Source organism: Poecilia formosa, unplaced genomic scaffold (genome assembly GCF_000485575.1).
Source record: "Poecilia formosa unplaced genomic scaffold, Poecilia_formosa-5.1.2 Scaffold79, whole genome shotgun sequence".
Lineage (NCBI taxonomy): Eukaryota > Metazoa > Chordata > Actinopteri > Cyprinodontiformes > Poeciliidae > Poecilia > Poecilia formosa.
The window spans coordinates 193,068-217,245 of record NW_006800018.1 but is presented as its reverse complement, the minus strand read 5'-3'; the positions used below and the strand labels follow the sequence as shown (position 1 = coordinate 217,245).

General features: G+C 40.0%; 1 long non-coding RNA gene across 1 annotated transcript in view; it reads right to left on the bottom strand.

Moving 5' to 3' along the window:
* LOC107836727 (uncharacterized) overlaps positions 1-22,567 on the bottom strand; it is a 49,586-nt gene extending 27,019 nt beyond the window's left edge. The window contains exon 1 of the long non-coding RNA XR_001662672.1: positions 21,841-22,567. This is a non-coding gene — a long non-coding RNA (uncharacterized LOC107836727). The remainder of the gene's footprint in view (positions 1-21,840) is intronic.
* Between the last annotated feature and the right edge of the window lie 1,611 nt (positions 22,568-24,178).

The following is a 24,178-nucleotide window of genomic DNA, read 5'->3' as shown; positions in this document are numbered from 1 at the left end:
CTGCAGTAATGCCCTCCATGATTAATGATGTGGGCCTCTGAAACTAAACCATACAGCCAATGGCAAATTACCTCAGCAAAAATAAACCCTGATGTGAACAGGTCAGCGGGGCCAGAGCACAAAACGTCTCTGAGTGTGTATTTATGTACTGTGGAGAAGTGAACGGGGGAACCAGCTCCAGTAACCCAATTAGTGTCCGTCCGCTTTCAGAGAGCAGCTCCATCACTGCTAAACAGCTCTGTTAGTCGGACAGAAAATGGGTTCCCGTACTCTGCCAGTATTCAGGCGACATGTTTCCGAGACACAGAGAAAAGCTTGAAAGTAAAGAATCGGAGGAAATCAAGCCGCAACAACGATACGCTCGAGTGTATGAGAACAACGAGGAAAGTTTGTGTTGCTTAAATTCACAGGCTCACTTTTAAAGCTTTTTATTTTGGTACAGTCATCTAATATTCCTGTTCCAAAACCCTTTAGAGAGCCAAGGACAAAACTAGATTTGATTAGTCCTCAACCCTACATACACACACACACTCTCACTCACTTCCTGGATGAAGAGCACTTGAGAATCCACATTGAACTCTTGTGCTTTTTGCTGTCAAACTGCAACAGAGCATTTCACTGAGGCGCTCAGAATAACAGCAACCAGGAATACTTGTGTTTTAAAAAGCATCAACATTTAGAGGCACCTGAAATGATTTTAATATCATGCTTTGATTTCCTGCTGCACAAAGTCGCCAGCTGAGGCTCGTCTGCCAGATTAAAGGCAGCTTTTGAAAACAACAACCTTTAAGCAGGTGTTATTAAAGCCCACACTATTTTCTTAAAATACAAACTTTTGTTTTTTTTAATTTATTGTCCTGATGCAGTTTTCATTAGCTGTAAGCTGAAAATCACAAAAAAAAAAGCATAAAGAAAAGTAAAGAATGCTTGTGGGAAATAATCTGGTCGTTACCAATTTCCTTTTTTTTTTTTTTTTGAGGTCTGATCTGCCAATTTACTGCAAACACAAGTTTTTTTGTTAACACAGTTTCTAGTTTAAATATTGTAGCACACTTGAAATAAGACAAAACTAACTTTCCACTAACATTTTAGCAACATATAGGAACTTGTTCCACTGGCAGATTATTTCACTTTTCACAAGATATTTTTCATGTTATCAGTGATGTAATCTGCCAGTGGACAAAGTAATTTTTAATCAATATTAAGGAATTGACTTAAAACAAACTCCTGAAAAATCACTTGTTAGTTTTGTCTTATTTGAAGTTTTACCGAGATATTTGCTCTAGAAACCAGACAAAAATACTTGTTCAGATTTTGTGTTTTTGCCGTTTCTAGCACTGTTTTCAGCTGCAGTTTCTTTAAAAACTGATTTAATCCAATAGAAACTAAAGGAATCACATGACATTTTTAGCAGCCATTTCATTTAATGACAAAAGCGCATCAAGGTACACGCTGAGAGTGGAGGATTTTTATTGAAGACTAAGGATATTCTAAGTTTTAATGTATTAAATGAACATGAAAATAACAGATTTTTAACCTGCTAATCACTGATCAAATCAGAAGTGATCAAAGGAAAAGCAGCCGATTCTGATTCTAACTGATCTGGTTCATCTGAGAACTTTTTCTCCACAGTTCACATGGCCGGAGTGATTGGATAATGTTTCTAGAAGCTTAAACCCAAATGTTTAATTTGTATTGTTGAAGTACTTTTAGATTAAAGCAACATGTCACAATTCTAGCTTACAGAAAGGGATGAAAAAAGCCAACAGTAATAATATTTAGGGATCTTTAGACCACAGTGTGGAGTCTCTCTGCATATAGTGATTAAAGTCCAAGTTTAAGTGTTGTTATTTTAGTTTTCTAACTGGCCCGGACCAAAGTATTAGTTTCACACCTGTGGGAACTCTTTCAAGTGGCGTCCTTGTGGACTCCAACTGCACTCAAACTGAAAAGAGCTAAAGACAACACTTCAGCTCAGGTGATTCATCTCACTTGAAATGCATAATTAATGACCCATTAAATGCACAGCACTTTGCTTCTTGCGAGTGTGAACGTAAAGTGTGCATGCATCTTGGCATCGATCAGATGAAAGCCTGACAAACGGCCCTATTCTTCTCTAATAGGAATAAATCAGAGCACGCACATGGCAGTGTTTCTGAGACAGAGATAATCAAAAGCAGACACGGCCAAACATCTTGTCTAATGTCTCAACAAAATGGTACCAATTAAGACGACAAAGAAATCTCCAAAAGCCAGAATGAACCCATCCACCCTGTCTCCTTTTCCACACACACACACACACACACACAAATGAGTGATGTTTATTGATTGGTCTTTAAAGAAAAAGAAAAAAAATACAGGTCTCATTCCATTTTTTTTCTCCTCTCTTGAACCATCAGAGAAGAATGCTGGGACCCTCTTCAAAGCCTCGCCACCGCTGCTTTTATTCGCTGTAATTTCTCACTTCTTTCACTGCAGTTTAATCCAGTCACACAGGCTCCCCCGAGCAGGTGAAGTCGGCCAAAGACGTTCCCACGGTCTCCGAGCAAATCCAAACGCCCCGAGCCCTTCCTGAGGGCCGGCCATCTGTCTGCTCTGTGTGGAGTGTGTTAGGGGGTAAAAGCGTCAGCTGCGCCACCAAACTCAACGTTCCAGCACACCCCGCCTTCGCGGAGAAAAAGCCCGAGACGTCCCCCATTCGAGCCGGCCCGCGCGGGCGCCTCACACATGCACAGCTTGTGCCCAAACACAAACAAATCAACAAACAAACAGGCGGGCAGACGCGACTTGTCACATTTCACTGACCCGCAACCCGATCCAGCCTGTTATGGGAACAAAAAGCCACTAAGCGTGAATATACGCTGTAAAAAAAAAAAAAAAAAAAAAAAAAGTAACATCCTGGCACTTTGTTGCTGTTTTACAGCTTTTAGGCTGCCTGGACGGCATCTTCATCAACAACACATCAACCTCTAAACAAAGGAGTTCACCACATAAAACTTGACCTTTGCTCCCTTCAGGAATAAATCATTCATGCCGATTCCTTAAAAACCGAAGCAGAGAAGAAATAAAGTAATAATAAAAAAGCCCTAAAGTAGCTGCAGTTAGTTGAGTTCAGATTTGTGTTGACCATGTGACGTATTTCTTTCTTCCTTTCTTTCCCCAGCACATGCTGCCTCCACCCAACACACACACACACATACGCACGCACAGACACACACACATCCCTCCTAAAAGCTGACGTGCTTTCTTTTTATTCCCCCCCCTCGGTCTAAAAAGGAGCGACCACACCGCCGGTGGACGTGGTCCTCTGCCCGGCCTGGCGCAATTTTAAAATGCGTGACATTGCCTCTGTGGGAGCATGAGAACGGAGCTTCCTCAATAGTGGGGTCCCCATACCCGGCCCGTAACCATGGAAGCAGATGCCTGCCCTCCCGGCCCTCCTTACCTCCTGTCGATGGCGGGCTGTGAGCTGCTCGGGCGGTGAAAAGAAGCTGCGCCTGCCTTTCTCCTCGCTCTGACCGAACTTGCCCCGCTCCTCAAAAGGAGCCATTGAACAGGTCACCGGTCTAGACTTGTTTGCACGGTCCAGGGAGCAGCCTTGATGTAACCCTTGCTCTCCTCTCTCTCCCTATCTCTCTCTGCCTGCCACACCAGCCGCCCAGCGACTGCAGACTCTGGAGGGGTGGTGGCGAAGGGGTTGGAGCGGTGGTGGGAAAGGGGGTGGGGGGGACATTGGAGACGTGGTTTTGAAAAGGAGCCCGTCGGATTTTGCCATTGTGCCTTTTCATTCATCGATCGCATGAATATCGAACCTTCTGTCCCTGCGCGTGTGAAACGGATAGCTTAGCCAGCATTTTTTTATTTCACCCCCCCTCTCGGGTCCGTGTCTGGGGCCCCCCAGAGCTACGATTTCTTTTCACACTGCTTCTAAGAGTCGTTTTTAATTAAAACTAAAACTTCCTGTCTAATAATTCTTGCTAGGCTTGATCCCAACGAGACGGGGTAAACGATGCGGGAAACGGCTGATTTTATCTCTCTGAACTCGTGAGCACGTCTTGAAATACATCAGTGCATGTGAGATTTTATTTATAGACTCATTTAAAGTTTGGACTGTTTAAAAAGGAGCTTAAGTGAAACAAATCAAGCAATTAACGGCTGGGAACCATAAATTTGTCTTTAAAACTTGTGAAATAAAGGCAGAATTACTTCATTTAATCACCTGAAATTTGAAATAAACTAAAAATCTGTAAGAAATATGCCTATGGTGAAATACATTGCAGTTTTTTAAAACTGCTGTGTTATTATAATAATTATGAATTACCTTTGAATCTAAAATAACAAAATCCATGTTTTTATTTTCCTCAGATAAAGAAAAAATAGATTCTAACTCTCAATTAGGTTTTTATCTGATTAAATAAAGGTTATTGTTCATCAGAGAATTTCGTACATAAGCAGCAAATTAATAAAAACTGACTAATCCAAAAAAAACAGCAACAAAAAAAAAAAAAAACAAGCATATCCAATCAACATTGTCAGTTTGTTTCAGAAAGTAATAACATGTTTAATCGTTTGCTAAGGCTGGACAGAGATTTGATTGAAGGTGTCAACATATAGGATGAAAGTTTGTTCTTTGATTTATTGAAATAAAATGATATTTATAAATGTACAGTTTAGAAACTATTCTTCTTCCAATCTTCTTGCTCTCATTGTATTAAAATTACTGAAGAAATATCAAAGTAAATTAATTGCAGGCTTTATTTCAGGATCTTGGATTTGGCACATAAATAAATAATAAATAAACAAATAAAATCTCATTTTGTATTTTACTTAAACGATACGGTTAACATATGTTGATGAGCATGAAAAGTGGTGAAAAGTTTCAGGCATGTGATTCAGCATGAAGTGTAGAAAGCTGTGAGGAGGCCCGGCTGCAGCCGCCATGCTTCATGTGACAGGTTGCTATTGGAGGGGGCCGAATCAAAGGGGGAGAAGATGAGGGGCGGGGGTAAGGGGTGACAAACCGGGGCAGAAAATGAGCAAATTCAAAGGCAGAGGAAGGAAAGCGAAAGGAACCAGTGGAGTAAGAACGACAGGGTATTGTGTTCATACAACAATCAGGGCAGTTCCCATCACGAATAAGAGGTCTGCCCAGAAATATTACTGCCACTAATAACCACTTGCAGACGTAACAAAACTACCAGCCGTCAGCAGGGGGTCAGGAACTGGTTAAAAAAAACAAAAAGAAAAAGGCTTTTTGTGATCATACTTGATGCAGAAAATCATTTGGAGACATTTTCCAGTTAAGGTGAGCCTAAAATGTAAAATGTCACTGCAAATTTACACAGATAATTCAATCCAATAGTTCAGTATCTGAATTCTTGCAGTTCAAGTAAACCAAACAGATTTCATTTCCAATTCATAAATACATTTTAGTTTAAACTACCAAAAAAAGTGCTTAAATGATTGGACACTTATACAAGAAAAAAAAGACGTTAGTTAGTTAGCCTTGATATTTAAATAAACACATTTGTTATTGTTATTATTAATGACCTCATTGGAAAATATAAAAATAAAGACAAGCACAGTAATATTTCCCTTTACCTGACATACAAAGAAGACATGTATGTTAAATCAGAAGTGTGTGTGTGTGTGTGTGTGTGAGGATTTCCCTGCTCAAACTTCATGTCTATGAATACATTTACATTTATCAAATAAATTATTTTATGTAGGATGTTTGACTGAACGGAGAATGTCATTAACATTTTTAACAAACTGTTTTGAGATTTGTTTCCAATTTTAAAATATTACACAAAGAAACACAGGGGATGCTTTCTAAAATGTGTTACGCTCATACATCAAACCGTCCCCGAGTACAGCTGAACAGTGACTCTGCCGGTAAAACTTCACACTTTTTTGCTAAACTGGAAGCAACTAAAAGGCCAGCAGAGCGAGAGTTTACCCACCAGCGTTGGGTTTGTTTGCACAGCTCAGTGTCTCTCTGCACCGCTCAGAGAAGCGAACAGCAGCCCTGGCAGATGTTGCCCTGGAACATCATCACGCCTGGAAACGGTGGCAGCTCGACGCCGAGGGCTGCGGCACCGCGTCTCCTCCCCCGTGTCAGCGGCGCTCACGCGTCATTACGAGGCAGCAAAGCAAAGCAAATACAAAGGAGTTCCGAACGGATGAGAAGCTCCAGCCCTGCCGCTGGTTCTCACTCTTTTTTTTTTTTGACACGGCGTCTGAACCGATCCTGTCTGTGCTTTCTGAAAGGGGCCCGGGCTGCCAGCAGGCTGTGATTGCGGGCAGAGCGAGAGGACAAAAACAGTTCGTTCATCTTCGAGTTATAGCTGCCGGAAATTCAAAGTATCATTTAGAGCATGAGGGGAGAGGAAAGCTGCACTGAAAGCGAAACTAATGGAATCCTTTTATAGCTGTAAGGGCGAAAGGCCCCAGCAGACATTAGGCCTTTAGACAGTAATAATAATTTTTTTAAAAAAAGAAAAGCAAAACACTGTTTTTACAAGTTTCAAATTAAAATGGTAAAAAAAAATGATCTTGAAGTGTCAGAAGCTGCAGAGAGTCCCCTGTGGGTTAGGAAGATGTCTTTAATTCCTGTTAAAGAAAAAACGCAAATCTGGACTTGAACTGACTCAGACACCACTGCTCCTGATCTGTTGTCCTTGTGAGGGCCACAAGGGCCACAGGGGCCTACAGGGCCCGTCTCCCTCCACCCCGACTCCTCGGGTCAAGCCCACAGGCTGCTGCACAAAACACAGAGTTCACCATCATTTCCTAAAACCCTGAGTAGTCATATTCCTCTCGCTGCAGAATAATCTTCACATTTCAATCAAAACCTTCCATTTGTTCTTCTTTTATTAAATAAATTTGTTTTAACGAACGAGTCTACAAAATCATTTTGCATCAAAAGTCTCAACGACAGGAAGAGGACAAACTCAGCCCTTGACTTTGCAGCAGATCACAAGCGGCGTGACGCTGTGATCGGCAGCATGAAAGGCTCCAGGACCCGCTGCGGCGGTGGCCGGGTCTCTGCCCGTCTCTTTTTTAAAAAAAAGCAGAAACGTAAAGGTGGGCGAGGAACAAAACAGCCTCTTCAGCATAACCGCGGTTTAAAGTGCTGTTTAATTAAGTGCGGAGCAACAAATCCTCCCCATTCAGCGCTCGGACACTTGTGGGTGCTGGAGTGGAGTGCGACGCCGGTGAAAGGCTCCCGTCATAACACTAGAGGAGTGTCCCCTCCACTGCCAGCGACACACACTAATTCACCGCTGCCTGTGTGTTAACAAGCCAGTCGTCTGCTGCTCTGAGTCTTTGTGTCTTCAATGAGTCCAAATGGAGAGACAAAACAGAACGCACACACACACACACGTCGAGGCCCTCCTCCTGCATATTGCTCTTTTTATAGCCTGACACCGGTTTAGAAGTTGAGCTGAAACGTGATTTACTTAGTCTACCATAACACTCAGACTAAATAACTTCTAAGTAAATTAAAAATGTCACGATTGCTTTAGCTTGAATTGTAAATTTTATGGATGATATTTTTTGTATACATTTATTTGTTTATGTAAGAAATGCAATATTTGTGGAAGACAACACAAAAAAATTAACGTGGTTATCTTTATGCACATATATTTTGCCTGTTTTGTGTTTAAACATGTATCTACATGGATGATTGATTGATGCGAAGTTGTTTATGGTATATTGAATTGACTTTTGAGAGAGAAGGCAGACTAAGATTTTTTTCTTCTACTCTACATTCAAAACTTTTGTTTATATCAACATGTGACACGTTCATTTTAAACTGTGAATTAATTAAACAAATAAATTTCAAGATCAAAACCAACCAAATTTCTCTTAATCAGCTGTGATCAGGTCAAGTACTGAAAATGAGTTTTTTCCTTTTCATTAAACGCCTCAAAATCAAAAATTCCTACCATTTTCTGACTATAAACAAATCAGCCATATGGACCGTACAAATGTTTAGTTTAATAAAAATAATTGATGTTATGTGCTTTACTCAAAAAAATAAAAATGTCTAGATTAGAAATTAATCAAGAGGGAAATATCTGACCAATGCAAAAATACCCAAAAACCTATTTCAAAAATATTTTAATGCCATGAAATAAGATATAAATAATATATTTAAGGTTAAGCTAAAATCCAGATGTAATAAAAAAAAATATCTCGTCTTTCACTGTGCATGGTTGCCAATGAGATGATTAGTTAATTAAAACTAAATCGAACAGAAACTTTTGTGTGTGAGTCAAAGACAAGAGGAGCTCAGACTGGAGTTGGGTCTGGGTGGTGGGCCTCTAATCCTGGAGGACAAAAAAAAGGGAGGAAAAAAAAAACCCGGCACATCCACCGAGACAAATCGCGTTTGATGGACGCCCGCTGTTAGATCCAAAAGCAGCGGTTCGGTCTGTGAGGCCCATTGTGTCGGAGGAACCCTGAGAAGGAAACACGCTCAAAATTTATTAGAAGCGCGGCTCCTCAAATACGATATTAATTCACGGACAGCGCAGTGAATGCAGATAATCCTAATTCAATCGGAGGAGTGAGTCGGTGACGTCGCAGAGCCGACTCCTGCTTTTAGACGTTTTGGCTTCTCACAGGAAAAACAAACAGAAAAATAATGAAAATGGGGAAACATTTTTTTCCCTTAAAAAAATAAAATTTCCCTTTTTTTTTTTTTTTTTTTTTTTTTTTTTTAATCCTCTTAACAGATTCCCTTTTTAAAAATGTTGCAAATTAAAAATGAAAGACGTTTTGAAATATGTAAGGTGAAGATAAATAATTTAAATCTCTTTTTCTAACTAGCTTAGAAGAAAAATTGGCATTAAACTTTTAGGTCGTCTATTAACTTAATCTTAATGGAACAAGAAAAAAAAAAGGGTTTTCAGGATAAGGAGGGGAAAAAATACGATGCAACGCTACCGCCTGGCAGGGATTCAGTGCTGCAGTTTGTGTGGGTAACAGATGCTTGCAGTGGTAGAAAATGTTCCTGAGAGCTCAGGACCAGCAGACTGTGGTGAGGAGGATTATGAGCGTCTCCGTGTTTATCTCTGGTGTCCACATGTGAGGATATATTGGTGTGTTGCGGTGGTGCCCTGGGCTCTGTGGTCAGATGGAGGAGGCTGGCCGGTGCGTTCGAGTCAGCTCGGGGTCAGTCCAAACACTGGCAGCTATTCATGGACAGATCAAGTTGATGTGGGATTCCTCTGCCCCTCATTTCCATATGAATGTAGATATGCTAAAGTTAAAAAAAAAAAAAAAAGCAAGATCCTCGTCCCTGAGCCACAGACGGCTGAGAAAACAAGCATTTGCCAGAAGGAATCTGCATCTATTCCCATGGCAAATAAATACATCGGCGTGTTAAATATAATTATGAGAAAGGAGGAAAAAACAGATATTACACATAAAATTAATCTTTGTTTTGCATCATAAATTATTCAAAGTCGACGCCGTCAGCCTCACGGTCACAATACAAACACGTTGGGTTATAGTGAGACGCGTCGCTGTGAATGGGCACGCACACAAGAACAGGCTCCATCCCAGCCAGCCGGTATAAAGGCTGGAGCCAGACAAAGAGTCTGTCCTGAAAGACAAACAGCAGGAAGCACGAAACCCAGAATGAACGTGATGCAGAGACGCCGGCATCAAGCAGCCCGTGAAGCATGAAGCCATGTTGGTGAGGCGGCGGTGGACTGAAACACACGCAGATTAAAAACAAAACAAATAGTGGAGATCTGCATACCCTGGACGTCCCGTGTCCCGCCTGCTACCTGGCGCGGTAGGGCCGGAGGGAGCTGCGTCGACAAAGCGCCGTCACGTGTTGGTGCCCGGGGCTCGGGGTGGCCGCGGGCCTCTGTACGCAGACGGACGACCTGGAGCGCGCCTATTGTTGCGGTCCATCGCTTGGCTCACAGACAAACCTCCGTGGCCTTTGGCTGTTTAAAGGTGGGCTCAAACCGAGAGCAAGGGGACCATCTATTACGGGGAGTGATGAGGGGAGGGGACACACACAGACCCCCAAACGGGGGTAACGCTCAGACAGCCAGGTTTATAGCTGCAGATGAGGATCACTGCTTTCTGCGGAGCGTCCTCTTGTACAGATACAAATGATCGACAAAATACACCAGAAATCAATCATTTAAAATGTATCTAGGTGTAAAAAAAACAAACAATGGAGTCAATTTGCTTGATGACACAAAAATACTGCAAAAAGAATGAGTTATTTAGCATTCCCTGAGAGCCAATCTTTGCCTTATAATTACAAAATCTATACTTATTAGAACCTTTGATTACAGCCAGCAAAACAAAACATTCAAAATAAAACTTAAAAAACTGTCAGAGATATAGATTAAAATGGCAATTTACTTAGCTCAGGTATAGTAGCATTTACCTCAAAATAGTCGCACATGTATATGCATGCTATCGTTTATCTAGTGTAATGTGACCATTTTGGTGCAGATGAAAAACTCATATCAAACCAAAATGTTCTGTAATGTTTGAATAAAAATGTCTTTTTGGATGGAACATCAAAAATATTACTGGGTCAGGATAACTGATTTAACACTGAGAATCCTTGCTAGCTAGGACTAATTATGTAGAAATATGAGTCATAGTCAAATTTCTCGTCATGTACACTTGTTTTATCCATGCTATATTACATTCTGTCATTACAGAGCACCATTTGTCATTAAGTTCAATCAGAATTTGAATGTAAAAACCAGAAAGACTAAAAAGATACAAAGAAACAGAACCCTAAAGCCCGGATGGAACGACCTTCCAACCGGGAAGGTTCTGGTGGATAGCACGACTGTCTGGACCTCAGGGACTTCGTTTTAGAGGAGGAGTCTCCAACCTCGGTGCTTGAAAACTCCTGTCCACCAGGTTTTAGATGCAACCCTGCTCCCACACAGCTGAATCAAATGAAAGTCTAATTACCACGGCTTTGTCAAACCTGATGGAGTGTTGAAGAGGTAATTCAGTCTTTTGACTTATGTGTGGACCAGGGTTGGAGATGCCTGTTGTAGAGGTCCTTCAGGTTGACTGGAAATATTTCCAAATGTGTTTTTCTTGCATGAAAAAGTGTAGGCGCCTTCTTTCAGCCAGGTGGCCGATATCACACAGCAATACGAGTCCATGATCCTCCAACTACTTCTTGTCACATTCTTGTTCTTTGTGGTTTGCACCAGTGGCAACTTCCAGTTGTTGATTATTTGATGCAAAAAAAGTGTTTCTATTGCAGTTTTGCAAAGTTAACCAATTTTGATATGGCCAAAAAAGAAAACCACCTCATCCTAACAACAAAACTTTTTGTTAAAAAACAATATTTTTGGGGGGGGGCGGGGAAATTGCAGCGCTTCCATTAACCAGATTTATTCTCGAAATGTCAAATTGCTCAATTATATGGTCAATGGGAACACATCTAGTGTGGCACTTTCTCTTGCATCTCAGTAAAGGACCTTAAACTGTAGTATCAATTTTCCAACCGTAACTCTGAAAACCTTGGCTGACCTTGATACCGGTAACTGGACCGTACCTCGAGGCAAGAGGAACACAAGAAATATTAGACTTTTTCTTTTCTTTTCACTTTAAGTCACAGTGTGTGGCTATCTTGAGCGGCTCGCTCGCCTCTGCCAGCTATACAAACAGAGAGAACGTGACATCACTTCTGTAACATCTCCAAGCTACGCAGCAGGCTCAATGAGTGCTGCAGACTCAGTCTAACGTTCACTACCGGCCCTTACGAAGGCCTCACGAAACGCATGCTAACAAGGAGGCTCTGATACTGTTATGACCGGAAAGAACTTTAATTTTCCGTCCACAGTGTTAGAGGGACTGTTTGCTTACACTGGACGTTGATCTAAAGAACAATATGTCCCCAGCGCAGGTCCCATCCAGAGCGCACCCACGGAAATAAAGATGACAAGCCCTGGTGGGAGCAAACAGAGACAGAAATCCCTTTCAGGCAGAGCACATCAATTCCTGCTCGTCATCGTTTGAGCATATTTTATTACACTTTGACAAAAATCACACCCATTGCCCTACAGCTAACATGAAACAGGAATTGAGGGTTTTGACTCCATGTTAGAAAGTTGGCAAAGATGGAACAAGTGGGTTGATTGTTCCTTAAAAGGTCAGTCCTTAAAAGAGGAGTCATCATCCCAGCATAAATCTGTCACCTTGAACAGGAAAAACAGGAGCTTCTGACACAAACCGATAGGCTGTAGGGAGAAGAATGAAGGCTGAGGGTTGAAGGAGATGAGAAAAAAAAAAAATCAGCGGTTCACCATGTGGCCCACAATCTATTCATTGCTCCCGTTTAATTTCTTTTGGGTGCATAATCCTTTCAGTTTCAATGGCAAATTTAACAGTCCCCAAGGCCTAAGCACCAGACTGGTCAATACAAAACCAGACAACTAATTACTGAGCGCACCGTGCTCTCCTCTGCCCCCTCCTCTCTTTTTCTTCCTTTTTTCTCTCCTTCGTTCCTCTTCTCACTCCAGCAGCTGTGGGGATCATGTCCACAAGAGCAGCAGTCAGCCAGTATTAGGTTTCCACTTCCCAGATCTCCCTTAAAAGCTTGTCCCATAATGGCCCTTCAGTCACACAAACACGCATAGGGTTTCATCTGAAAAATGACGCACACCGTGGGACAGGGACATGCGAGCGATGATGCTCACTTCAGCCGTTTGAAAGATTTTTAAAACGTACTTCAGTTTGATTCTCTTTTAGTTCTTCTTTTAGGTGTTAATTTACTTTTTTTCAAGATTTCAACTTCAAAAATACAGAAACCGCTTTCCGGGAGACAAAAACGTAAATGTTCTTGATGTCGAGCAGTTAAGTAGCTGCTTTAAGAGCATGTAATTACCACGTAATTGACACCTTGTTTTAAAGTAATAAACATGGTTACAACCTGACAAGCTAGCAAGCTCATAAAAAACACTCAGACCTGACCTGCACCTGAGAGTCAGGAGCCAGTGTGGCAGAAAACGGCAGTAATTTAATCAGAAAGTTTGTTGACATTGAATATATGACAAGAAAACCATTTTGATTAATGAATTCAGTTAACTGATTTAATTAAATAAGCGAGTGCTGTTTAAGAAAAATTTTTAAAAAGCACTGTAACAAATGTCAGAGAGTATTAAGGTATTTTCCCTCTATTACCTTAAAGTAAATATTTTTAGGTGTTCAGTAAAACCAAATTTTGATTTAATCCCAACCTCCCTGAGCTCTTCCTGTTCAACGTGATCTCTCTCCTCAAAACAGAGAATTCAATTTATTTGCTATTTTATACAATAGATTTTATTAAAATAAACAGCACACTTTGCATTTTTTATAGATAAAAGCTCTGGGTTGAATAATATTCAGACTGAGCTGAAATACTGTAAATCTTCAGCTGGAGCTCAAATTGAATATTTGTTTTTATTAATGTTTTGTTGTGAATAGGTGCTATAAAAATGAACAGAATTTATTACAATTGAATTGTAATGAGATTATTAACAGGACTGGGTATTGTTGGGGTTTTAATATCCTATTAAGCACCTTCTGCTATCAAATTAATAATCTGTTAACAGATCAGCCTTTAACTGTATTGGTGTTAAGTCAAAAAAAATTTTTTTAGCTAAAATGCATCCTTTGCTAAAAAATTTAATAATAAACAATAACTAAAAGTTATGCTGTTACTGCATTTTAGGCAATAAGAAGTTTATTTCCTTATTTAAAAAGGAATTAAATTATTTGTTAATGCACTTCTAAAATTGTATTAAGAAGGCTTGAGTGATTAAATTAAAAATCTGCAGAATGTGGCTTTTTTTCCCAATCAGAACAATCGATAATGAAAATAGTCGTCAATTGCAGTCCTATAATTTAAAAATGTACATTCTCAGACGTTAGTGAAACGTTATTTTACTGGCTATTTTAAGAGACGCATCATAATAATGGAGTTGCTTCCTGTAAAACGACGTTTTAACTCCTCTGAAAACCCAAGTGGATGCATGTGGTGCATGAGACCCGTAGCGTTGCCTTTCACACATGGTGCTGCTTTTGGTGCAGATGAGAAAGAATGCATCCTGTGCTTCCCAAGAGTAAACACCACGGCTGTGACAACGGTAGCACAGTCATGATAGCATGCTTGCTGTTAGCCCAGCTCCACGTTTGGCGACTGCTGTCCTGAGCTTTGCGGGGATCCTCTGTAAACAGATGCACTGTCAAGGCTTTGATCATGACCCAGGCACACACCAGCAGCCACTAATTTGCTGATGGGTTTAAAAACTCCCCCAGTTAAGATCACTTCCCTCAGATAATGGGAAGAGTTGCCCCCCGGTGACCTGAGTGGAGTGTCCTTTGTCTCACTCCTAATGTTTGACTTAGACCATTGTGTCTGCATTATCCACCACCCTACCCCCCCAATAACAGCCAAGCTGCACCACCCTCAGAACGGAAACGCTAAATGCATGGACGCCATTTCCCTGCATGCCCCTCAGAGCTGTACCCCTTACTACCCACCCCAGCACAGGGTTTGTGTGTCCACAAAAGGCAGAGCTGTTTAAAACGATACAAAGGGAATCACGTGGGACGGACTCACACACACACACACACACACACACACGGGTTCACAAAGAAGTCCTGCAACCCCTTGGTTTGCAAAGCAGGAGGACAAACTCCTGTTGGCTCAAAGAGAAGCAGACAAATTGATCATGATCTCTTGACCCAAGTAGCAGGCAGCTGTCCAAAACAAACATCTCTGAGATTGCTCAAACACAAAATGAGATAAATCCCTCAGAATAAAACACTTATTGGATTGTTCAGAAAATAAACAATGTCAGCAGTATTTGAAATGAAATCCGTCAAATGACCCGACATTCAGAAGGCAAGTTTGTTCCAAGCACCTTGCAGTAACCTCTGTTACAGCCGCTGTATTAGAACATGTAGATTCAGTAAGGGGCAACTGCAGAAAACTCTTAACTCCACGTAAGCCGCATTTCCAACAACCTTTATTTATGCGCATTTTGAAGGATTGCATTGAACAAAGATTGACGGAAACTGCCAAATTCAAAATTTTGGAAAAATGTTGGCTTGAGGTGGTGTTAGGCTTTTCCAACAACAAAAAAAGTTTATGCGCTAAGAGGGCAACAGAAATACCTTTTGCCAAAAAGTTCTGAGGTAACGAACGCTCCCATCCTCTGGCAGGTCAAAGTGCAAACCTCCAGCTCAGAGAGGAGGACTCTATTTTTCAGAGATGTGTGGTTTATTCTGTTTATTTAACGTCAACATCTGATGAAATTATGCCTAATTTGCATTTTCCTTTTTTGTAACATTTTAAAAGTTTGCTCACGGCTGGATGGAATCGTAGCTACAGCTAACTGAGGTCCAACTGGTCCATTCGTTTCATTTTCCACCTGAGGGATGTAGGCGCTAAATGATGCAGGAATTTAAAGCTGAACCATTTTCTTAATTACTCAGAGACCAAAGACTGAAACATTAATACTGCTCATCTGTTTCTAATATTTTAGTAACCTTATCAGTTTAACAAAATACTGTCGACAGAAAAAAATATAACCACGGGACTTTAATTGAAAACAAGACCAGAAACGAAGCTTTTTTTAATGTCTTGTTCTATGCTTCTGTGTGCATCATAAGAAATGGATCTCTGGTAATGGGTCACACAGCCTCATTTAAAAACCTGACATCATCATCAACATCATCAACCCACTTGGGGTGTTTTATGCTCGCATTCGATCCTGTTTGTGGATTTGTGTGTGTGCAAATAAAAGGCTCTGGGTCAATTTGCCCCTTCACCAATTCCTAACCCTGTTTTGTTCCAACCTTTTTTCAATTTTGTCCCCATAAACAAATGATTTCTAAGCATACCATTGATGCTATATATCAGTTATTTTTTTAGTTACTGATCATTTTTCTAAATTATGGAAATAGGGACCAAAACTGCAGGAAAATGGCAAAAGGTCCAAACAGGTGCAAGCAGACAGCAGTTCAGCATGACGGACTTTGGATCATGTCATGTTCAATAAATTACAACATTCGTCCAGATGAATCTCATTTTTTCAGATTAAAAGTAACTTTTGAAAAGGACGACCTTTAAGCAGATATCTAGCATGCTTTTTATTAAGCCCTCATTTCTTTTTGCATAGTTTTTTATTCATCCAATGTAATATTCTAATTTTAAATGTCATGTTTTTATTAGCTGTAAGCAGAAATCTTCATGATTAATAGAAATGAAGAATGTGAATCATCCATCTGTGTGCAATTAATCTATAAAGTGTTTAGCTTGGTAATAAAGTTGCTGAAATAAAAAGATTTTTCAATAATATTTTAATTTATTGAATGAGACTGCTCAGTTTTACCTTACTTAATTTAATTTGACTTATGTAACAGAGTGCACTTTGTCTTCTTGCTTACCTTCAAATGAAAATAGTTTTTGTGTTTGGCAAATATTACGAACCAACTGTGTTTGACTCAAGTTGGCAAAAGAGGAAACTCTTCTCATAATCGTTCTCTGATCTAAATGGAACATTATGTGTTTTAACTTTAATAACTACACAAGCAAATTGTTATTTCTACTGCAAAAAAATCTGTGTAAGATCATTTTACCCCGTTGCCCATCCCTACTTTGCACTATCCTTTTGAATGTTGCCTTAAGATTAAGAAAATGGGCTTGTTGTGATAAATTGGAACCAATTCAAGACGCAGTCATAGATAATAGATATTCAGAGGAATGCTGAAGACTTGGCCTAACATCATTAAAAATTAAACAACAACTGATCTATGATCATTATCGTCTGTCATTAGTTAAGTGCTGAAGACAAACCAACAGAGTATTGAGTTCTTACTTTTGTTTTCATCAAAAGAGTGAAGGTTAAGCAGTGTTCATGATTCATGACTTGCTCCATGAAGATAGATTTCGAAACAGAACATGTAAGAACGTATCTTGGAGTTTCACTGAGAGAGGCCCTGAAATGGTGCAGAGACCTCTTTGTCTCTGCATTTCACTAGGAACGGGTTAACATCCAGCCACAGTACAGCATCCCATTTTACCCTGATTAGCTCTAAGAAAATATCAGCAGATCAATTACTGCTAAATCTTTTTGTTTCATTAATACATCAAACTGTAAATGCATCGACACGCGGCGTATTCTCTGATGCTATGATTGTAGTCAGTAAGGTTAGGCACATGGGCTTTGCAGGAAACATAAGAATGATCCTGCAACTGTTTCACACTTCCCAAGGTATTTTTTAATCACTTAGGGCAGAAGTTTGTAGCATTTATATAAAGTTTACACAAATCAGGTGTAGATGTCATAGACCTCAAAATATGCAAATCGGCTGAAAGCTAAATTTGTATGCTGGAGAAAATCGTAATTACTAAAACCCTTATAAGGTGGATAGGATAATATTCAAAACTAAAACTAAACAGTAAAAGTTAAACTACAGTGGCAAAAAAATAAATAAAAAAAACATGGATAGTACAGGAACTAAAGCAGTGCCAACTATTCCACTTATGGTTAACACTGTCTAGGACTAAAGTTAGCAAGCTACAAGCAGCATGTCTATTATCACAGCTGACGGGTGACCCAAGCAGATTAGCCTAAAGAACAAAAGCTTTATTAGATACTGAGACTAAAATGTCCAGAATAGCAAAAAGGGTTAATAGTTAGTGCAATAAGTTTGTACCAACTTATTGCACTTTTGTGAGACTATGTCACAAAATCTAAATAACTAAATAAATACTGGACCACAATACACCATGCTATATTATTTAACCAAAAGCTGTAAATGTTGCTTTTGTGTTTTAAATGTGAATCATCAAATTTACATTTTTGTTTGAAATATCAAGTTTAATTTATTGCATTCTTCTTACATGAGGCCCATGTTGTTAAAGACATGAGGCACCCAGTGCACTATTTAGACTCCAGCCTCTAATCATTTTAATGCCGGTGTTGGACACATAACACATTAAAGTTTTCAGTTTTTTTTAAATACGATTTAAACTTCCAGATTACTTTATCAGAGTAGTTTGTTGACTTTTTCCATGTCTCTATGTGACTTCCTGACATTACTCAGTCTTTTATAACAATCCACAACCCAACTTACCTGGGACAAACTTAAAAGAAAAAGAAACCAAAGACTTACAGACATCCCTAAAAGAAATAATGGAGTGTAAACTCCATATACGGAACCTAGTTTACTATTTGGACTATTATTCCCACACAAATCTCTTATCTAACTTTGCTCAATCTTTAGGACTCTTACAAATATGTATGGCTACAACATCTTAAGATGCATAATTAGGAGCTAGAAAAATAAACAAACTTGAATTTATTTGTATTACTTCATGATTCATTGTTTGTCTCGTCACCTTTTAATGAGCAGCCATCTTTCTATCTGTAATGATATAATAATAATAATAACACCTACAGATTTTAGGCGTGTTGAAAATCTCCACCTCAACACACCCAAAGTGGATTTAGGTTATTTTCCTTTAAATATTAGCAGCATGATAAATGATCAAATGCCTCTCCTTCTCTTCCTCCGTTTTTTGACAACATAATTAAAGCCGAGCCAGTGACTGGGGTTAGCATTATTAGGGCTACATGCTCAGTGGTTTTCTTGGCTCAAACTGAGTGAACTTGGCTGCTCTCTTCAGCAGTGTGAAATTCAAAATTAGGCAAGCCTCCCAGCATGATCTTCCAACAATTTAAAGCAGAAATACTGTCAAAACCGCTGTTTGAACTTTGTGGTAATCAACACTAAAAACAGGTTGTGCTTTAAGCGTATTACAGATGGTTGTGAAGGGGACAGGAGAGGCTAGAGAGGCCCACTTATTTCATTTACATGCACTCTTGTAATATGATCAGCGCCCGAGTAAGACAATACCCAGATTGGGACTCTCATGCAAACATCCTAACAATATTATCTTAGTTGCATTATGGTTGTAATGGAAGTATGCACAACTAGATTTACAGTGATGGATAACCCATTGATTTTTAAAAGACTTTCAGCATACAGTGTATAGAACATACAGATACAGGAAGACGACGCTTTTACAATCTACAAGTGGAAAAGGTCTCTGTCAACAACTGGCACAACTTGTATGAATGTACTGAAGTAGTAAGAGGTGTAGTTTGAACAAAAACCATCACTCCAACAGTGAAAGAAAGAAAAAACTGCGGAGCAGGAAACAGTGAAGCGTAACTACCGTTTCTCTGCTGGTTGAGTGGCAGTAAGGGAAAACCACTTCCTATTTCCTGAAGCCTTCCGATCCTGCCCGCTTCTGGGTTTCTGTTTTCATCCTCAATGCCACCTGTGTCATTCAGATGTCAGCAGCAGCCCGACAACTAATAAATCACTGCTGCTAAGTGAGCTTTTCCTTTTTACTGCTTGCACACAACAACTGGGCTAATTTATAACCAGACGAGGCATGAGGCAAAGGCTAAAACTGGCTGTGTGGGTCAGAGGGGTTATCTGACAAGTCTACGCTTGGTGTGAAGGACAAAAAGCTGCTGCGATCTTCTGTATGCACACATGCAGTGGAAAAACATGTTTGCTCCTTTCAGATTGGACAACAGCAATTTTATTTAGTAAGGTAAATAAAGCCAAAGTTTCTCCATTCAACTTTTTCAAATTCATATGGACAGATTCTGAATGTGACTCAGAGTAGGGAAAGGCATTTATTGTATTGGTTTTGATTATTTTTTAAATTATTATTTTGATATGAAGAATATTAATATTACTTTTTTATTTTTGTCACTTTTCAGAGTGCAGTGAAAAAGAGTACTACAAAAAAATTGCAGTACTTCATGTATTTTGTGTCCTGAAGCACTATTCAATAATCTGTTCTTTGATTTTTATTGACTTTTCTGTTTGTTTGTTTTTTAAGCAAAATTTATGCTTGACATAATCTATCATAAAAAAAAGTCTGCAATGGATTTTTAAGTGTCAATTTTATCCATATTATAATAAATACCACAAAATATACTGGTGAACTTTTAAGTCCGTATCACCCATCCCTAACTGAGAGAACATTATGCTTCTTTTTCTCAGTGCTGAGTAAGCAGTTTGTGGTTTTTAGCAGGCACAGTTGGAGCAGAAAGAGGAGCCACCTCCATTAAAAGTGCAACTTTTTGACAGCAAACTTCACGAATCCTCATGACGGCGGCCTACTGTTCTGCTGCTTCATTATACCGTGACCTACATGCTCAAAATAGAGAACTAGATTCTGCAGTAGACATTGTGTCTGTGTCTATAAAAGAGCTGTGCTGCTGACTGAGATCCAGCGTGCGCGCACACACACAAAAATCCCCTGCATCATTTAAATAAGGCAAATTAAAAACAAAGGCACAATTAGTTGAAATTACAGCTTGACAGCACCTTCCACAAAAGAAATATGCTCACAATTGCAAGTCAAGACATTTAATTCCCATGTTGCTGCCATGTCTAATGACAAGAGGGAGCGAGGGAGGCAGAGAATGAGTCAGACAGAGAAGGGGTCTGATTTCTTCAACGAGCGAGAGAGAGGGGTCAAAACCCGCCAACAGCCAACGAGCCAACAAGGTGAAGCACATAAATCACAGCACTAAAGTTCAGCAGCTGACCAAAATCGCTTCACTTTCTCATTGCATTCATGCAAAGTGAGGATGGTTGAGAAGTTTCTCACTGGTGAGGTTAAAATAAAGACCAAAGGAATAAACAGGCCTAGAAATGGTGATGTTTAGCAAATGTTTTTGCAAGTGAAAAACTGCAGTTTTATCTGTTGCATGCAGAAATAGGAAATTAAAAATATCTTGCAAATAATTTGTAAAAATATAAAATAAAATAAAATAAAGAGTTAATTCAAGATTTTAGAAATGCACAGAAACTAAATAAACATAAAACACTAAATGCAACAATTCATTGTCAAATAAATACATAGTTCAAAATGTACTATATAGATGCACAGAGTGCTGCTGAGGTATCCTTTAGATTTATCACACAAAAGGCTCATTCAGGGAGCCTGCAGAGAAATGTTCATTTGGAACCGCAGCAAAATCTACCAATATCTTCTTCAGCTTTCTGCAGAAAGCAGACAGCAGTCATGATAGTCAGAAACATTTCATTTCAGCAACACCACCAAAAAAAATCTACAACCCTGAAGCATTTCAACAAAGGCCGACCAAATCCAGATCGGCGCTCAGCCGACAGGGCTTCTCAACTGTGAAACTTTTGCAGATTTCTGGATTTAAAACAAGTGAGCGAGCAATTTGTTAGCAGAAATGCTTACTCTACAATTTTGTAATATAGAAATTCTCCAGATCTTGTCCTTATTTATTAAAGAAATTGAGAATTTTTTTTTTTGTGTGTGTGTGTGTTCTACAATTTAAATCCATCATAACTGAGCATTGGGTAAATTTTATCAGGCAGAAACGCAGATCTCCTTCACTTCAGCTCCAAATACAAAGAGACGTTTCAGTGTCAGTGTCACAACTAAAAAAGTTTTTTCGAGCCATCGTGCCATTCTCTTTGACCCCACCAAATTCCCTTCCCCCATATGGCCCTGTTTTCCATCCCCCCCGCATCAGTCCACCTTGACCCTCAAAATTTAAAATTCAACAGCCTCTTACAGCCGTGGGACGACAGCAGCTTCAAACATAAAGTGAAAGAAAAGTTCTGTTTTCTTTCACTTTGCCTAAAACAAAACACCAGTCCAACACTTTTTAAAAAACCCATTTTGCTAGCTATGGAGCAGGGCAGGCAGATGGAGATTCTCACTGACACAACTTCTGAAAAGTGCTTCGCTAGAAACAGAAGAGCACTTACCACATAGTTCCCGACATCTGAGCTCGCAAATGTAAGATTCCTCTCGCTTTATCTCCGATCCGCTTAAATTTTTCGGAGCTTCCATATGGCACCCCCACCCCTCCGACAGGCAGAAAGCAGAGACAGCGCGGCGGAGGGAGAGTCAAACACCCCGAGAAGAGAGCGGGAGAGGGAGGGGAGCATTAGCCCTGGTGTGGGGAAGATGGAGGGGATTCTTGCAGCTGTGAAACACCACCAGCCCCTCCCCGCCTCACCCACCTCCCACCCTGTCACTATCTCCTCAAATTCAATCCTCTTCTCCATGTGTGTCTGCAACACCGCGGAAAAAGGCTACGGAAACAAAGTGATCTCCTTACATGCAGCCCAGAGAAGGAGGCAGAGGGAGGGTGGGAGCAGGAGAGCGAGAAACATGCGCAGGCAGCGGCGGGGAAAGAAAACAAGCTAGGAAGGCCGAGGCAGCCGGAGGAGAGCAGCAGATTCAAGTTTTCAGCGTTTTCTCCACTTTTGTTGTAAAACTTGCCGGCTGAGTGGGAGGGAACAAGCGCTGGGTTTCTAGGCAAGGAAATAGTCCATAATATCTTCCAGCTTCTTTCAACCCCCCTCCTCTTCTCCCTCCCTCTTTCTCTCACTCTTTCTCTCGCTCCGGTAATAAGCCTGGCTGCTCCAACCCCCCTCCTCCAGGCGCTGGAATGCAAAGAGAGACTTTCAAGAGGCCCAGTCAGACAAACCCTGGAGTCAGTGCACCTTGACCTTTAGGTCAGATGTAGTGTGTGTGAGCGGCTTGCAGCTTTAACTGCGACTGTGTCTGTGTATAATTATATACATATATATATCTGTGTGTGTTGAGTGGAGGATGGGGGATGAGGAGGGGGGGTTCCTCATGAGATCATGTAACTGTGGTCAGAGAGCCACTTGACACAGATAATTCTGTCAGACACTTGGACCCCATCACAACCAGCATTCCACCGGCTGCTGTTACCTTCACATAATGCAGGCCTTCCCTCCAACACAATCGCCCCGTTGAAGGGAACGATACTGAATGTTCTCTTTTTACTTACTTAATAACTCACATCAGCAAGAACAGGCCAATTACGGAGCTACAGGGAGAGACAATATGTTCAATAGGGTCTGTGCAGCTTTTCCGTGTTATAGATTCGGTGTCAGATTAATGATGTAATGATGGCTGAGAAGTCAATGTGAACAACTGAAGAAGGGGAACCGTTTTATTTTGATGTTTTCTTTTAATGTGGTTATATTTTTCACTTCTGTCAAAATGAGGCAGTCAAACTTTTTCTGGCCTGATAGAAAGGCTGATGTATATACACCATAAATGGAAATTTTAAATGTTGGCCAGTAAAATGAATCTTAATCTTAATCAAACATACTGGCTTAAAGACATAGATTCCAGTAAAGGTTAAATCCCATAACCAGCTACCTTTGTTTTAGCTATACTGATTATTCAGTGCAACTTCAATTAATTAATTATAAAGACTCGCTTTATCCTTCTAATTACTTTTTTTTTTTTTTAACGTACAAAAGGTTCCAGCCAGAACCTTCGCACTCAGGTGTTTCTGGTACGCCCATAAAACTGATGCACATCCGCAAACAACAATGCACGACAAAACTGCTTCTTTTGGCCCACTGGGGGTTAATTTACACTTTAAAAAAATGACTTGATGGGACGCCGGAAAAGACCGTTGTGTGCACATTGTGCTAAAAGGACTTAGACTGTCAGCGAAGCTCTTCAAGCCTAAAATAGCATCTAGATGCTAAACCTGCTGCAGAAGCACAGATGTCTCCAAAGCTAATGTTGGCGTCCACAGTCCATGTTTCTCAAGAAGGATTTTTTTTTTTTTTTTTTTCAAATAAGCTACAGAACTGATCTTTGGTTTCTGAAACACTTGAAAGCTGGATAGATATAACAGCAATCTGCACCAATATGATGTTGAATAACCTAAATAAATTAAAAACAATAAATATCTCTGTTGTTGAGAGAATAGTTGTATGCTATGGTGGACAGGTGACCCGCCTCCCGTCCAATGAAAACCAGCATTAACCCAGTAAAACTAAGACTTTCTATGGAACTATTGTGACCGCTTCTAGTAAATAACCTTTTAGATTTATTGGACCCCTTTGGTCTCGTTAAATCAGGGAATGGCCCAACTGGAGGTATACTGCCAGAAAATGATAACAATATATTTTTTTAAATACATTGATAACTATATTGCAGATGATATTCCATATTGGATTTAGCCAATTAAAACACAGTTTCTTTAACTTTCCTTTATAAACAGTCACCAGAATAAAAATTACATTTTCCAGATTCATTTATCACATG